This window comes from Papio anubis, unplaced genomic scaffold (assembly GCF_008728515.1).
Source record: "Papio anubis isolate 15944 unplaced genomic scaffold, Panubis1.0 scaffold177, whole genome shotgun sequence".
NCBI classification, from domain to species: domain Eukaryota; kingdom Metazoa; phylum Chordata; class Mammalia; order Primates; family Cercopithecidae; genus Papio; species Papio anubis.
In genome coordinates, this window is record NW_022161768.1 from 103520 (window position 1) to 120759 (window position 17240).

Genomic DNA, 17240 nt, shown 5'->3' on the forward strand with positions numbered 1-17240 from the left:
AAAGGCCCTTCTGCCTGGGTTCGTTGATTCCGAAGGCTGCCCTCTCTTGGAAGATCTTGTCTTGCATCGTTCTGGGCCACCAGCCAGGAGTACTACTGACGGGCGCTGCTCCGCATTGTTTCACTGACTTGTGATGGGTCCGTGTTCCTCAGATCCCCTCCCAGCCTGCCTACCCTCGCTCAGAGCTTCCCTCCCTCCTGGGCTCCTCTCGGAGCTTTTTTCAGAAGCCCATTTGCAGCCGAAAGCTGAGATGTGCAGGATGATACGCAGCGTGTTGAAATTTTTATGAATGAACTTTGCCGAATGAATTTCTCTCTGTGTGTGCAAGCTAATAAATCTGTGAATGAAGCTGAGAATAGCTGTAATTGACTGACGGTCTCAGAGGTGCTTGGTTTTTATCCAATCAGGAGGCAGCTTGATGACTCATAGACCATAAATATACTAAACTAGTAGCCGAGAGAAATAAAGCTAGCGGGAGAGGAGGGACACATTTTATTTTGTGGTATCTGATGAATGAGTTAAAAGGAAAGGCAATCTTTACTACAGATCATTAGCTGGGGAGCAGCAGGTTAAAAGATCTATTTTCTTTCTTGTTGAGATGGCCGGGAGGGCAGAGCAGAGGAGCTAAAAATTAGACCCATTGTTCCAGGGATATTAGGCCATACGGTTCACAACTCCTGTGGGAAGCCATGATGCATTTTTCTTAGAAACATAGTTCTTTTTTTATTGATTGTTGGTTCCATCTTCCGTCTGGTGCAACTTCCTGTACCTATCAAATGTATCCTGAAGACATGATGACAACTGCAAAGGCTTAGCACACAGGAAGCCAAAACCAGAGCTGGGAAAAGAAAATGCAGGTTCTTCAGGAATGGAGAAGAGGAAACTGCTGAAACACCGGGGGTGTGGGGTGTCAGGGTAGGGTGGAAATCACACATAGGAAGAGATGAAGAACTCTCAGAAAAGATTGCACTACTCCGTGGTTCAAGGCTTTGTCATCTGAAATTGTTCGTTAATTAAAAAATTAAGACAAACTGGCAACCAAAGGAATCAAGGGTGCCACCTTCATTATCTTATTGACCCTAACGCTGCATTAGGCTCATGTATATTGATGACTTTGGGAGCCTGAGCTCCCTTGGGATCCAAACTCAGGCTCTGAATTAAATGGTTTGAGAGTGACCAGTGAAAGCAGCATCCTCCTCTCAAGCTCCCTGCTCCCCCAGGGAGATAACGCACCTATCTGCATCCCTTCTGCCAAGGCTGTTCAGACGTTTCTTTACCTGGAAAGGCTTTTCTGCGTCTTCATAAATCTTCCCTTCAACCCTAGCTGACCTCCTTTTCCCTCCCCTACATCTCCTCCTGGCAAAACTGAGGGAAGTAGCTAAATCAGTTGGACCCCACATCCCTAGGGCTGAGGAGACAGGCTCTGGACAAGATTATTTACCTCTTATTCCTCCTCATTCCTCATCTGCTTTCTTCCTCTCATTTTTCTTGCCTTCCCCTGGGTCCCTGCCTTGCTTCTGCTATGCTGTGATGACCTCATCACATGCTTCCTTTAGAAAGTTACTTTACCTCTCCGTGGTTGAATGTCCTCATAGGTCGGCAGCAGCCACCTAATGGGGTTGTTATGAGGGCTTATGAATAATCCTCATCCCTGTAAAGTCTTGGCCCAATGCTCCACACAGTGCCTATCTCACTAAGTACCTGTGGGCAGTATGAGAAAATGGCCATTGGAACCAGAGCTGCCTCCCCCTAAGATCATACTCTTACCCCTCACACTGCAGAGTTTATATCATTCTAAGCAACTAAAAAGAAAAATTAGTACAAAGTGGGAGAAGCCAAGAAAGCCAACATTGTCCAAAGAAAACAGTTTTTTAAATCAGCTGGGCCTGGAGAAGGCTGGAAAGGACAGGGGCCTGCCTGGCTGATAGGAATCCTCACAGAGGTCTCATGACTGCAGGATGGGGTGTCCAGGGGAGCCAGCTCATCTAGGTAGGCACGGTGCTGGCCAGACTCCAGGAGCTCAGACCAGTCTACATTCCTCAGAAAGCCTGAGTCCTGGGCGGGTTGGGGGTTGCGAAGTGGGACTAGGTAAGGTAAGAAAGCAGTCATGGCCATTGTGGGCTCTTTCTCTTCTGAAAGCCTGGAGACTTCGGCTCTCCTGGGTAGCTCTGCCACAGCGTTTTATGAGGATGAAAGAGACCAGATCCCCAACTGGGAAGTGGGCAATAGCCTCTAGGCTGAGCCTGCCCAGCTGGACCATTCTCTCAGTCCTAACAGCCCAAGAGAAGGCTCATTGATTGAATTGCTTTTCATTCTAGGTAGATGGCTGGGCAAGGCAGATGGTTTGCTTTTTTCAAGGCATTAGAACATCCTCTTCAATTAGTAATGATTAAAACAATATTAATAAGAGCTACTATCTGTGGAACACCTGACAGTTTACCTACATTCTGGTTCAATTATTATAACAAATTGTGGAGGCTGGGATTGTGTTCCTCACTGCCTTACAGATATGAAAATGAGGCTGAGAGAAAGGGCAGTGACTTGTTCAAGGCGCTCCAGCTGTTGAACAATGATCCTGGGATCCCTCTGGGCCTGACTGCAAAGCCTGTGCTGGCAGCCACTGTACTCTGCCGCCTCCCAGGGACCAGAGCGCTCAAGTCTAGTTTCCAGGCCTATGATGGCTACAGGGCATCCTACTGCTTCCTAAAGCTCTGAGAAATGACTAGGCAGGAAGAAGAGCTGGGGATTTGGGGAGGTTCTAGGGTTGTTTGGAAGCCTACCCCTGAGCTGGCCCTCACAGATCAATGAGATCAGGCTGGCAGAATATTTTCCTATCTATGGTTTTCCTGTATCTACCCCTCCAAAATCCCCAGGGAAAGTGTATTTAGCCCAAAGATCATTTATCAGAAGATAATACTAGACTAGATGTCTCAGGAAACTTTGATAACTGGGCCACTACCTACAAGCAGTATGCACTCACAGCAAAATGTAATTGGATGAACATTTATCTGGGAATTACAGAACCAGCTGTGGGATTTTGAGTAAGTTACTTAACCTCTCTGAGACTCAGGTTTTGTATATGTAAAATGTGCACAATAATAATCAATAATATCTGCTGAGCACTAACTCTAGAGCAGGTCCTGAACAAAGCGCTTCACATTTAAGCCCCCCAGCAAGTCTATATAGCAGGTGCTATCCGTCATTTACTGACTTGCCCAAGTCACATAACCAGGGAGTGGTATGTGTGGTGTAGAACGAAGCACTGACTCACTCCAAACTATGCCCTTAACCACCGTGATATGATCCAGTGTATATAAACCTGACTCCTACTGTATGCTCAATAAATGTTAGTTCTTGCTCCTTTCTCCTCCTTGGATAGCATACCTATAAAATTCACCCTAAATACCTCACAAGTAAAAACATGAATAATAGATAAGAAGAGCCATTATTGTCATTAAATCATCTGAGAACCATGAACGCCTCATCTTTGCCCTTGGAAAACAGAGTTCTGCTTAGAGCCCGGTGGTATGCCTCCTTTACTTTGAGACATCCCCCCTCCAAGGGCACCTGCTAGGAAACAACATGTCAGTTTCTTAAGAGACATCCTGTGCTGGCTGAGCTTCTTGAGTAGAACAGGCAGTTTCAAGGAAGACCTGGGTCAGGCTTTGCCACGCTAGAATTAGCCAGGTCCAGGAGGAGGAGAGAAGAGAACCTGGCAAAAATGCCAGCCCAGCTTTTGAAGATAATCCAATGTGGAATTTGGGGTAGAGGAAGGTTGTGCTAGAGGATATGGGGGAAGAGGAGAGAGAACAAGGCAGAGACATAATAACTCTGGGGGGCTGTAGGCCGATCGCTACTTTGGAACAAAGTGGAGCAGGTGGTATCTGAGTGCTGTAGCACAAGGACTCTTACTCCATCCCTCCACTACAATTTCTATCATACAGCAGACCTACTAGCGAAGGATTTTCACTGAGCAATACCCACAATGCGTCTAACAGCCCATCAGTTGGGAATGAAAACATTGCTGAAGCTCTATTTTGGAGAAAAAATTCCACAAGAAAATATTTATATAAAGTTCTTGGTAGAGACCAAAATATCATTTTCAGGATGGGGAAATAAGATGGTGAAGAAGAGTTGTATCTCCAAGGGTAAGGGCCTAGCCTCCCAAAAATCGAGGCAGGGTCATATCCCCCAAAGTTGTCATTGATTCTGGAAATAATCACCTTTTGCTTCCTGAACCCAGTGTTTTCTGTTTTTTCACAGTCTCCAGCCCTATAGATCGACAGTTTTCTGATAGTTGCTGTTGATCTTACACTCCTAGAACTCGAACCAGCTAAAAAAAAATGTACAGGAAAATGGGTATTTTCCTATCTGTTGAAAAGAAAATAATGTACCTGGAAAGGCTATGTAAAGAGTTAGACAGCATGCAGATGAAAAGCAGATGAACTACTTAGGGTCAGGTTCAGTTGAAAATAAAATAAAAATTAAAAATTACAATGGATTAAATAGAAAGTTTATTACTCTGGAGGTGGGAAATCCAGGGGCAGTGTCAGCTCTTGGCTAGCCCTAAAGTATAGTCCTTCTCCTCATAGCCCAAAATGGCTGATGGAGCTCCAGATATTTTATCTGCACTCCAGGCAGCAAAACAGATGAAAGGACAAAGAATAATATGCTCTGTCTCTTTAAAGAAACATTCTAGATACCCTACACAATGTTTTAATTTATATTACATTAGCCAGAACTTAATCACATGCTGTACCTAGCTATAAAAGAAGATAAAGTCTTCTTCATCTGAGAATGAAAAAGTCTTTTGTCTGGGTGCATGGTTGCTGCACAAAAATCACAGTTCTGTTACTGGGGGGAAGAAGATAAAAATAGATATTATCTGCCATGGTAATATTTTTAGAAAACCTTCTACTTTATTAAATTTAAACCTAGCATAGGATTAAAATGTTCTTGGCCAATGTGGTCCAATTTCCCCCTTTTTCATACATGCACACACACACACACACACACACACACACACACACACACGATGCTTATAAATGACCCAAGTGAAAACAGGCACTGTCAGAATAGAAGCTTACCTCTGCATAGCCAGGGGACTGATGGAGTCTCTAGGCCTTGCCTCTGAAAGGTGGTCAGGTGCTTCCAGGGGCCAGCAGCAAGAAGCAACAGAAAGTGCATCCAGGACATGTCAGATGGCAGGCCAAGTAGTTAATTGGGGCCAGGAATATTTTATAAGGAGTGAGTGGGTGTTAATGCAGTCCCAGTACAATCATCAGGTGTCTGATTTAGGAGCAGGATTTCCACTCTAACTGTGTCTGGCAAAAGAAAAAGGCAAAGATAGAGTCCTGATAGGTTGGAACTCTGACACTATGAATTGGCTAATCCAATCCTTTCCCAACTTTCTTTTCCTTTGCCCACTTCCACCAGGAGAAGGCTTCCTTGCAACTGCAGGGAATAGGGACATTTGATACAGTTCTGATCTATGAGATGCAAGTGAAAATATGATGGGAACTTCTGGGAAAACATCTGCTTCCTAATTAAAGGGGCACACAAAACTGGAGCCCACTCTCTTCACCCCATGTCTTCTTGTCTTGAATGTGGATATGATAACTGGAGTTGTGGTAGCCACACATACAACTGTGGTTCCTCCTGCGACCATGAGGGAAAGACCAACCAAATGATGAAGCCAATGCTTTGACATCACTGAATCCCTGAACCAAGACCAGCAATCACCTCTAGATTTGTTATGTGAGAAAAATGAACCTCAATAGTTCAAGCAACTCAAGGAGCTGTTAGCTGTTAGTTATTACTTACGGCCCAACACATTGCTACCTGACAAAAATACAATGGCAAGAACAGGATCATAAGAAGAACAGGGCCTCCAGGCATGAGACACAAGCACAGTTATGAGAGGAGACTATGGAGTCAGGTGGGAAAAGTCCAAAAGCAGTCAGATCAACCTGGGTTCAACTCTGGATGTTGACAGTATGGTAAACAGACTAAACACTCCCAAAGATGTCCACACCCTAATCCCAGGAACATGACAAAAGAAACTTTGCAGATGTGATTAAGATTACAGACCTTGAGATGGGGGAATTATCTGCGTGGGCCCAATCTAAACACACAAGTCTTTCAATGCAGAGAACATTTCCTCATTGTGGTAAGAGCTAGGAGATTTGAGACATAAAAAAACGGAGGAAAAATTTGAAGCATGAGAAGGACTCACCCTACTGTTACTGACTTTGGAGATAGAAGAAGGGATCATGAGCCACGGAAGGGGCCATGAAGACAGGGTCCTCAGCTGACAGCCAACAAAGAAACAGGGATCTCAGACATAGAGCTGTAAAGAATTTAATTCTGCTGAAAGTCTGAGTAAGCAAGAAACCAGATTCTTCTCTAAAGTCTCCAGAAAGAAATGTAGCCCTGCCAGTACTTTGATTTAAGCAGGTGATTGGAGAGACCTGTGTCAAACAACTACCCCAATCCTTACAGTAGCTAGATAATAAATGTGTGTTTTTTAAACTAAATCGGTGGTAATTTGTTATGGCAGCAATTGAAAACTAATACAGATTTGGCACCACAAGTGACGTACTACTATAACAAATATAAAATGTGAAGTGGTTTCAAAATTGGGCAATAGGCAGTGGCTGGAAAAATTTTGAGGAGCATGACCACAAAAGGCTAAATTAAGAATCAATATCATTGTAATAGCCAAACTGCCCAACACAATCTATAGATTCAATGCTATTCCTATCAAAGTACCACCATCATTTTTCCCAGAATTAGAAAAAACTATTCTAAAATTCATATGAAATCAAAAAGGAGCCCAAATAACCAAAGCAACCCTAAGCAAAAAGAACAAAGCTACCCAACTTCAAACTATACTATAAGACTACAGTAACCAAAACAGCATGGTACAGGTACAAAAACACACACATAGATCAATGGAACAGAATAGAGAACCCAGAAATAAAGCCACACGCCTACAGCCATCTGATTTTTAACAAAGTTGACAAAAACAAGCAATGGGGAAAGGACTCCCTGTTCAATAAACGATGCTGGGATAGCTGGTCAGCCATATTCAGAAGAAAGAAACTAGACCCCTACCTTTCACCATATACAAATTAACTCAAGATAAAAGATTTACATTTAACACTTCAAACTATAAGCATCCTAGGAAACACCATTCTGGACATCAACCTTGGGAAAGAATTTATAACTGAGACCTCAAAAACAATTGCAACAAAAAGAAAGATGGACAAGTGGAACATAATTAAAGAGCTTCCACAGCAAAAGAAACTATCAACAGAGTAAACAGACAACCTACAGAATGGGAGAAAATATTTGTAAACTATGCATCTGACAAAAGTCTAATATGCAGAATCTATAACTTAAGCAACTGAACAAGCAAAAAAATCCATACAACTCTATTAAAAAGTGAGTAAAGACATTAACAGACATTTCTCAAAAGAAGACATACAAGCAGCCAAAAAACATGAAAGGATGCTCAATATCACTAATCATCAGAGAAATGCAAATCAAAACCACAATGAGATACCACTCATACCAGTCAGAATGGCTATTATTAAAAAGTCAAAAAACAATAGATATTGGCAAGACTGCAGAGAAAAGGGAATGCTTACACGCTGTTGGTGGGAATGTAAATTAGTTCAACCACTGTGGAAAGCAGTTTGGAGATTTCTCAAAGAACTTTAAACAGAACTACCATTAGATCCAGCAATCTCATTACTGGGTAGGTATCCAAAAGAAAAGAAAACATTCCACCAAAAAGACACATGCACTCATATCTTCATTGCAGCACTTCATTCACCATAGCAAAGACATTACATCTAGGTGTCCATCAATGGTGGATTAGATAAAGAAAATGTCATACAAATATACCATGGAATATTATGCTGCCATCAAAAAAGACAAAATCGTGTCCTTTGCATTGACATGGATGAAGTTGGAGGTCATTTTTCTAAGTGAATTGATGCAGGAACTGAAAACCAAATACTGCATGTTCTCACTTATAAGTGGTAGCTAAATATTGGGTGCTCATGGACATAAATATGGCAAAAATAGATACTGGAGACTATTGGGGGAGACGCCAGGAGTGAGGCAAGGGTTGAAAAACTAACTATGGGTCCTAGAAGTAGCTTCTCCGTTCGTTCTCGAATCTCTGCGTGGTTCAGCCTGCCTGCCTCCACTCCTGCCTCCACCATGTCCATCAGGGTGACCCAGAAGTCCTACAAGGTGTCCACCTCTTGGCCCCAGGCCTCCTAACGGGATCATTAGTACCCCAAACCTTAGCATCATGCAATATACCCTTATAACAACCCTGCACATGTATCCCTTGAATATAAAAGTTAAAAAAAATTATTAACTAGGCTTGTTGAGCTTCTCCCAAGTGAGCAGCAGCAGCTTCCGAGATGTCCTGGGCACCAGCATGGGTCTGTGTGGAGGCTATGAGGGGCCAGCGTATGGGAGGCATCACAGCCATCACAGTCAACCAGAACCTGCTGAGCCCCCTTAACCTGGAATTGGACCCCAACATGCAAGCCACGGACACCCAGGAGAAAGAGCAGATCAAGACCCTCAACATGTTTGCCTCCTTCGTTGACAAGGTACGGTTCCTGGAGCAGCAGAACAAGATGCCAGAGACCAAGTGGAGCTTCCTGCAGCAGCAGAAGACGGTTTGGAGCAACTTGTTCTCGGACAACGTGTTGGAGAGCTACATCAACAACCTTCTGTGGCTGCTGGAGACCCTGGGCCAGGAGAAGCTGAAACTGGAGGCGGAGCTTGGCAACATGCAGGGGCTCTGGAGGACTTCAAGAAAAAGTACGAGGATGAGATCAAAAAGCTTACAGAGATGGAGGATGAATTTGTCCTGGTCAAGAAGGCTGTGGATGAAGCTTACATGAACAAGGGAGAGCTGGAGTTTCATCTGAAAGGGCTGACTGACGAGATCAGCTTCCTCAGGCAGCTGTATGAAGAGGAGATCCCAGAGCTACAGTCCCAGATCTTGGATACATCTGTGGTGCTGTCCACGGACAACAGCGGCTCCCTGGACATGGACAGCATCATCGCGGAGGTCAAGGCGCAGTACGAGGAGATCGCCAACTGCAGCCGGGCCGAGGCTGAGATTATGTACCAGATCAAGTATGAGGAGCTGCAGACACTGGCTGGGAAGCACTGGGATGACCGGCGTCGCACAAAGACGAAGATCTTTGAGATGAACCGAAACATCAGCCGGCTCCAGGCTGAGACTGAGGGCCTGCCTCAAGGGCCAGAGCAGAGGGCTTCCCTGGAGTCCGCCATCGCAGATACTGAGCAGCGCGGGGAGCTGGCGGTTAAGGACGCCAACGCCAAGCTGTCCGAGCTGGAGGCCGCCCAGCAGTGGGCCAAGCACGACAGGGCACATGGCGCGGCAGCTGCCTGAGTACCAGGAGCTGATGAACGGCAAGCTGGTCCTGGACATCGAGATCGCCACCTACAGGAAGCTACTGGAGCGCGAGGAGAGCCGGCTGGAGTTTGGGATGCAGAATACGAGTATGCATAGGAAGACCACCCGTGGCTATGCAGGTGCGCTGAGCTCCGCTACCAGTGCGTCACAAGCCTTGACCTCAGCTAAGGCCTGGGGCTCCAGCTTTGGCTCTGGCCGGGCCTCCAGCTCTTTCAGCTGCACCAGCTCCCTCAGGGCCGTGGTTGTGAAGACGATCAAGACCCGCGATGGGAAGCTGGGGTCCGAGTCCTCTAATGTCCTGCCCAAGTGAATGGCCACAGCAGCCCTGCCCAGCCTACCCCTCCTGCCGCTGCCTCAGAGCCTGGGAGGGAGGCCGTTATGCAGGGGAGCACAGGGAACAGGAGGCCCACCTGAGGTTCAGCCCTGGCCCTCAGCCCACCCGTGGGGAAGTTTACTGCCCGGGAGAACTGCCTTGCCCATGCCTCCAGTTCCAATTCCATTTTTCCCCCCAAAATAAAACCTCAGTTAGCTCTGCCAAAAAAAAAAAAAAAAAAAACCTATAGGGTACTATGCTCAGTACCTAGGTGATGGGATCATTAGCACCCCAAACCTTAGCATCATGCAATATACCCTTATAACAAGCCTGCACATGCACCCCAGAATATAAAAGTTAAAAAAAAATTGAGCTTGTTAAACAATGCTTCAGTATTACATTGAAAGGACATGCTGTCTACCTTTTTGCCTTATTCTTACATTTTTAGTGATTTTTAAAAACCTATCACTAAAGGAGACCAAAATGAAGGAATTTCAGGCACCAGTCAATAGACGTATATGGATAGATACATACAAGTAGAAATATTAGAATTCTAACATATAATTCTCCCCTAGAAACCACCTATATGAATGACTTTGTTGATTAAGTAAATAATGAACTTAGAGAGGAACTTTCCTGAAAGGCTAATTCCATCTGATGAGCTCAGTGATTTTTCAATCAAAAATAAAATTTGACCCACTAGGTGTAGTCTGGTGATCCAAGCATAGCCAAGACTTTCATTTGCTTTTTAGTTAGGTTTTCTCTTGGTAGAATCACACTGGCAACATGGTTAGACAGAAGCAATCTGGAATAAGAAAAAGCCGCTGGGAGCAGACAGACTTGAATTTGATTCTAAACATTCCATCAGCCGATGGTCTGTAAACTTTGGCTTCCTCACCTGCAAGTGCGTAACTCTAAGTATCAAAAACAATGGAGCACTGTTCCCAAACCACTGATTGTCTGTAAAAATGTTTTCTCCAGTTTATATAGAAATGATAATAATCGTAAAATACATGGGGGAAAAGGAGGACCTTATAGTGAAGTTATATTTAAATACTGCTTTTTAAAAAAAGTTTTGAGATTGTCCTTCCTATTTTCTGTGTGTGGTAAAATGTCTTTTCTGTTATGAAGTAACGGCAAACATGGATACTAGGTAGTATCTAGGATACTAGGTAGTATACCAGGTAGTATCTAGGATACCAGGTAGTATCTAGGACACAAGGTAGTATACCAGGTAGTATCTAGGATACTAGGTAGTATACTAGGTAGTATTTAAATGGCTCTATGTGGCAAAACATAAGTTAGCAACCCTATGTCTATCTCCAAATGATTTTGGATATGCTCTGGGAATCACTGTAAGGGAGTCTGTGGATTTCCTTTGTGAACTGAAAATACATGTACAAAGTGAGCTATTATTACTGTAGTCTCCCAAAGTGCCATTGCTTGTGTAGTGATGAAAATATCATCCAGCTGGTCCTAAAGATTCCTGAAGAACCCACACCAAAAAAAATGCTTTTTCCTGGGAATCTAACTGGGACAGGCCTCTCACAGAGAGACACGTCAGGGTCTGCCTCTGGGTTAAGCCCCAGACTTCTTTTTAAGAAGAGGAATTTTATCTTACAAGACTTTTGCTTTTAGTGGGAAAAGTGAATAGCATGGTAGGATTCTGTCTTTATAGAGACTAAGGAACCTCTCTGGCTTAAGAGTAAGTGATGAGAAGGAGGAATGTGGTTTGCTGCAGGAAAGCAGGGGTAAGAGAAGTGAGGATCTAGTGCAAATTTGGGAACCTGTGTGGGGCTGGTGGAGCTGGAAATGGCCAAAAGGGGCAACACAGTAGTGTTTGTATGTGGGCTGGGAGAGCCCAGGACTTCTATCATGATAAATAGTGCTGAAATAATCCCAGGGAGCCTGGTCAGCTTCTTGAGTTGATCACATGTTTTAAATTTCTTTTTTTCATTTTGCATAGAAGTACTTCATAAGTCAGTTATGAAAACTAAATTCTTCCATATCCTAATTTAGCCACAATCCTTATTCATATTTTAGAGACAAAAACCACCTCAGGCTGCTTTTTCCCCTATAAATAATTGCTTTTTCAAACAAAAATAACATAATATTGTGCATACGGTTTTCTACCTGCTTTTTTTTTAACTTAAAAAAATCTCCATATCACTGAATACACGATGTTACTTTAAAACGGCTATATAGTACCATTGTGCAAATGTGGCATAATTTAACAAATCGGAGAGGGGGGTTTTAGATTCCTACACACACATACAATAGGACAGTGATAGCCACTGTTGCTAAATCCTTCCATACAAAATGCTAATTGCAGACGCCAGATAGCGGGTATATAGGTGTCTGTTGTAACATTCTTCCAACTTTTTAGCATGATTGCAATTTTTCATAGAAAGATTTGGCTGAAGAAGTTTTTTTTGACATATCCTCTCACAGATCCCAATCTAATTATCTCAGAATCAGCTCCCAGAGGTAGCATTGCCCGGCTCGCGGCTGCCTGTTTTCCGTCTGAAAGGCGGGCCAGGGATGAGTTTCCCGGATGAGCTCCTGCTGCGTGGGCTCCCCGCGGGCAGGCGCAGCGCCCCCTCGGTGCGGCGGAGGGAGCTGCAGGCCGCCGGGTCCGCGGCCGCCGCGGGCTGTGCCCCTCTAGAGAAGCCCCGGCTGGCGGCGGGAAGAGCCTCTGGTCCGCGCTTTCGCACGGTCTCTCTGAAGAAGACCAGCGGAGCACCCGGCTGCCAGGCGCGCAGCATCAAAGCTGCGGGCGCCCCGAGAAGAAAAGGGCCAGTGTGCATTCCCTGAAACTCCAAAGCCCTTCTCCAGGCACAGCGACTCAGGGGGAGAGGAGAGGGGGCTGGAACTGCGCTTTCACAGTGTGGGCAGTCAGGCCCCGGGTGCTCCGTCGGGACAATAGGGCCTCAGTGCTGGATACTAGGCGGCCCGGGGGCCTGGTGGGAGCATAAAGGGAAGCTGTGTCTCCGCAGCACTCAAGTTCACCTTTGTCTTCGGAGTCCAAGTCAAAGAAGGCTAAAGAAGGAGCCTGCAGGCTCTCCTCCCTCGTCATGGGTCTGTTTGATAGGAAGGGCCAAGTTCTTTCCCCAAGATGCTGGGAATTCAGATGAAAATAGAAATGGGCTTGCCTGCTAGCTGGGACAGCGGTCAGTGTTTTGTCGAAAGTTGTGTCCTCTGGCCAGGACCTACGAGGAGGGGGACACCAGTACAAATTACTGGAGCCAGCGGTCCGGAAGGCGCCTGTGCACACGTGTTGTATAGCAATGTGAACTTGCCCTGGTTGGGGAGAAGTAGCGGGTGGGAGGTGGGCAAGTTTCTTCCCACCAACTATCTGCTGTCCAGACTCGGCTACTGCCTCTTCACCAGAGAGAGAGGCCGCCCTGTATTCTAGCAGATAGCAGCGGCCCACTGATCAGTGGTGGAAGGTGACAGGCTACGGTCCTTACACTTGGCCTTGGCCAAGTTTTCTCCTGGAGTTGACACAAGATCGGCTGGCCGGGGTCAGGTCTCTATTGCCACTTAAGGGAAAACAAAACCTGGCTCTTGGCTGAATTGCCTAAATAATTCCAACGGCTTGCACCAGACAGAGGAATAGCTGTGATGAAAAGCAATTCACAACAGCTGCCCCGCAACACACGCACATCCACACAACCCAGTTGTACATCAATTTCCTAATCCTACTCTTTGTTGTAGAGGATCAAGATAGTTAAAACAGTAACAACAAACAACTAAATCAAACACACAAACTTTTTTTTTCAACTTTTCTTTTAGGTTCAGGAGTACATGTGCAGGTTTGTTATATAGGGAAATTGCTTGTCACGGGGTTTGCTGTACTGATTATTTCATCACCTTGGTAAAAAGCATAGTACCCAATAGATAGTTTTTTAAAAAATTCTCTTCCCCTTCCCACCCTCCACCCTCACGCAGGCCCTGGTGTCTTTTGTTTCCTTCTTTATGGCCATGTGTACTCAATGTTTAGCTCCCACTTATAAGTGAGAACATGCAGTATTTGGTTTTCTGTTCCTGCGTTGGTTCTTTTAGAATTTATGGCCTTCAGCTTTGTCCGTGTTGCTGCAAAGGACATGATCTCGTTCTTTTTTATGGCTGTGTAGTATTTCATAGTGTATATATACCACATTTTCTCCATCCAGTCCACCATTGATGGGCATTTAGGTTGATTCCATGACTTTGCTATTGAACACACAAACTTTGAACTCTTGATCTGAGTTTTGTTCTGACTTTACCACTTACTATGACTTTGGACAACTAACTTAACCTCATTCAATTGCGTTAGTTTGTGAAACAGGCATATGAAATCTGCTTTATAGAGTTGCTGTGACAATCAAAAGAGAAAGCATACGTGAACATTCCTAGCATGGTAGTAAGCTTTCAAACAAAGGTATCTATTTATTTGTTTTTCAGATAAAGATATCTTTTATTTGTTTTAAAATTTTTGATTATTCCTAATATTGTTCCAAATGGATTTGAGGCTACTTACACAAATACAGAGAGTACGATGATGTAATAAATGAATACTTTCAAGTTTTGTTCTGTATACTTCTGAGTTCTTTTCATTATTTACAACAAGAATGTGTTATTCATCCATTAACTTATGAAATAAATGAATGTAAGAAGCAACTGATGGGAAAAAACAAGAAGGAACTTAAGATGAAAGCAGTGGTGATAGTATATAAAGTGTTTCACAGAAGGGCAAGTAAACTTTCTAAAAGTTTAGACTGTCAATTTAATTCTGAGCTCCCAAGCAAACATGTCAAACAAGGGAACATGATCAATTTCATAATTCATGCTGTTCACTGATGAAACCAAACCTGTTTCTCAGGGTCATAAGCTATTTCTTTGGAAATCTCTCTTGAAAGTTTTTGTGAAAATAAACACTGCAAGAGAAATTAATTTAAGCAGTTAATTGAGGAGAACCCCAGAGAGAAAGTCTTGGGTAAAATACCTGTGCTCAATGCCTTTAGGTGAAGGTGGAGGGTGGAGATTTAGGACGTAGTAGCTCTATTCGTCTGCTCAGACTACCATGACAAAGTGACACAGACTGGGTGACTTTAACCACAGAAATTCATTTTCTCACTGTTCTGGAGGCTGGAGTCCAATATCAAGGTGCCAGGGTTGGTTCCTGGTGAGACCTCTCTTCCTGGCTTGCAGATGCGCCTTCTGGCTGTGTCCTCATATGACCTTTCTTCTGAGCATGCTTAGAGAGAGAGAATTCTGGTGCCTCCCTCTCTTATAAGGACACTGGTCCTGTCATATTAGGGCCCCATCCTTATGACCTCATTTAATCTTAATTATCTCCTTGGGCCTATTTCCAAATGCAGTTACATTGGAGGTGGGACTTAAACATATGAACGGAGGCAGGGGACACAATTCAGTCCGTAACAGGAGCCAAAGTGGGTATAGGGGAGTGTCACTAGAACATAGGGAAGGAGAGAAGTCCACACCTGCCATGAGGACCTTATTTCCTCAGGACACAGCCTAATTCTACCTGGTAAAGAATGTGGAGAGCTAAGAGGCTCTTTGTCACAGGGTGAAACTTAGGCAGAGTCTGACAAGGGGCCAACATGTGGCATCACTGCATGTCAACGTGAGGACCCTTCTGACCAAATCCCTGGTTCGGAAGCAAATGACCTCTGTGACCTCGGGCCAGTCACTTAAATGCTCACGGCCTCAGTTTCCTTATCTGTAAAATGGGACTGATAATACCTACCTAGTTTACCTGAGAAGGTAGAAAACTGAGCTACAGTGAGGAGTAGCAGTAGTGAGAAGTAATTCCCAATCTCTCCTGGCCCACCCACCCCAATTGTACATAAATGTTGTATATAAATATCATGTACAACAAATAAAATGAAATGGTGGATGTCAAAAGTGCTGGGTAGACTAGAAGCTGCCATGTAAATTAGATGTAAAGAATATCTTCAACAGTGCCACCCATGACAGCAGTAGAAGCTACACGCTCAGCATCTTGTCAGTTCCACACCCTCCTTGTCTGTGGGTGTGAGAGGCGTTGCTTGGCCAAGGTCAGTGCTCATCACAGCTGTGGCAATGGGAGGCCCCCTGAGAGGACTGCCCTGTGATCTCTGGGTTGAAGAGAGACTTTCTTCCCCTCCATGCAATAACAAGCCCAACGACTTCTACCTCTGCTCATAGTCTCTTCCTCTCTACCCTCCAATCTCCCTCATAAACTGAGACGTTGGGAAGGCAAGAGCAGATGGAGGTGGAACCTCACATCTTCTTGAACCAGATCAGATCCGAAGCCAGGCACATCTCCTTCTGTCTATCATGGCTGTGAATGAATGATCAGATGTGTAGTGAGACTTTGAGGTCTGTCCAGCCACGGGGATAGAAGCTCCTCAAGGACCAGAGTTGCCGTCTCTGCTCTGGCCCGGGGTGTAGCATAGAGGCTCGGGCACAACAGGGCTCAGCATACATCTGAGGATGTGTGAGCAAGTGAGTGAATGTCACCTACGAAGTGCCCCAGGTCCTTGACGTCTTGGTTTTAGTGACTCTTCTCTGGAGAGCCAGGTGATAAAAGGAGAATGAGAAGGGAATTGCCATTTCTGCCTATGCCTTGGGAGAAGTTCTCTGAGCCTTGATTTTCTCTTCTGTGAAAAGGGGGTAACACAGTTCGCAGAGGGAGTTTGAGCATTCAGTGAGAGGATGCGTGTGAAACATCAACTACAGGGCCTGCTACATGGCCGTTCTCATGTCATCGCAAGGCTTGCCCTCTCCATGTGCCACCTTGGTGCCTTGTACATGTTTCTACAGTGGCATTTCTTCTATACAATTCTGAAAATCACCCTTTATTGAATGTCTATCACATGCCGGACACTGTTTTAAGTGCTGTGCATTCTTTCACTTGATCCTCACAACTCTATATTATGATGCCTATTTTACAGACAAGGAAGCTGATGCTCACGGCAAGTTGAATAACTCATTCAAGATGAGATTGCACCCCAAGAATGTTTTGCCTGCAGGTAAGAGTCTATGTATGCTCTTACCCTCTTTGTGAACGACTTCCCAACCATTCTGCCGTAATATATATAAAATATAAAATATTTAGTATAACATAAATATAAAAATAAATAAAGTAAATTTGTTTGTTTAGATCTCCTTCTCCAATCTTCAGTTGTAAGCATTTTAAGAGCCGACACCTCTTTTCTCCAGTACCCAGGAGACTATCTGGCACATCATAGGCATACAGTTAAGTAGCCACCATTTATTGGACACGCTATGTGCTAAACATGTCACAGACACTGTCTCACTTATGTATTAGAAATGGTTATGTCCATTTGTCAGATGAGAAAACTAAACCCAGAGAGGTTTTGTCACATGTACATGATCAGTGTTAAGTCTGTCCTAGATCTGCCTGACTGCAGAGTGCCTGTGCACTTAACTGTAAGATCCACT

General features: G+C 44.5%; 1 pseudogene; it reads left to right on the forward strand.

Moving 5' to 3' along the window:
* Window positions 1-7994: 7994 nt before the first annotated feature.
* On the forward strand, window positions 7995-10011 carry LOC116272735 (annotated as a pseudogene).
* The last annotated feature ends 7229 nt before the right edge of the window (window positions 10012-17240 follow it).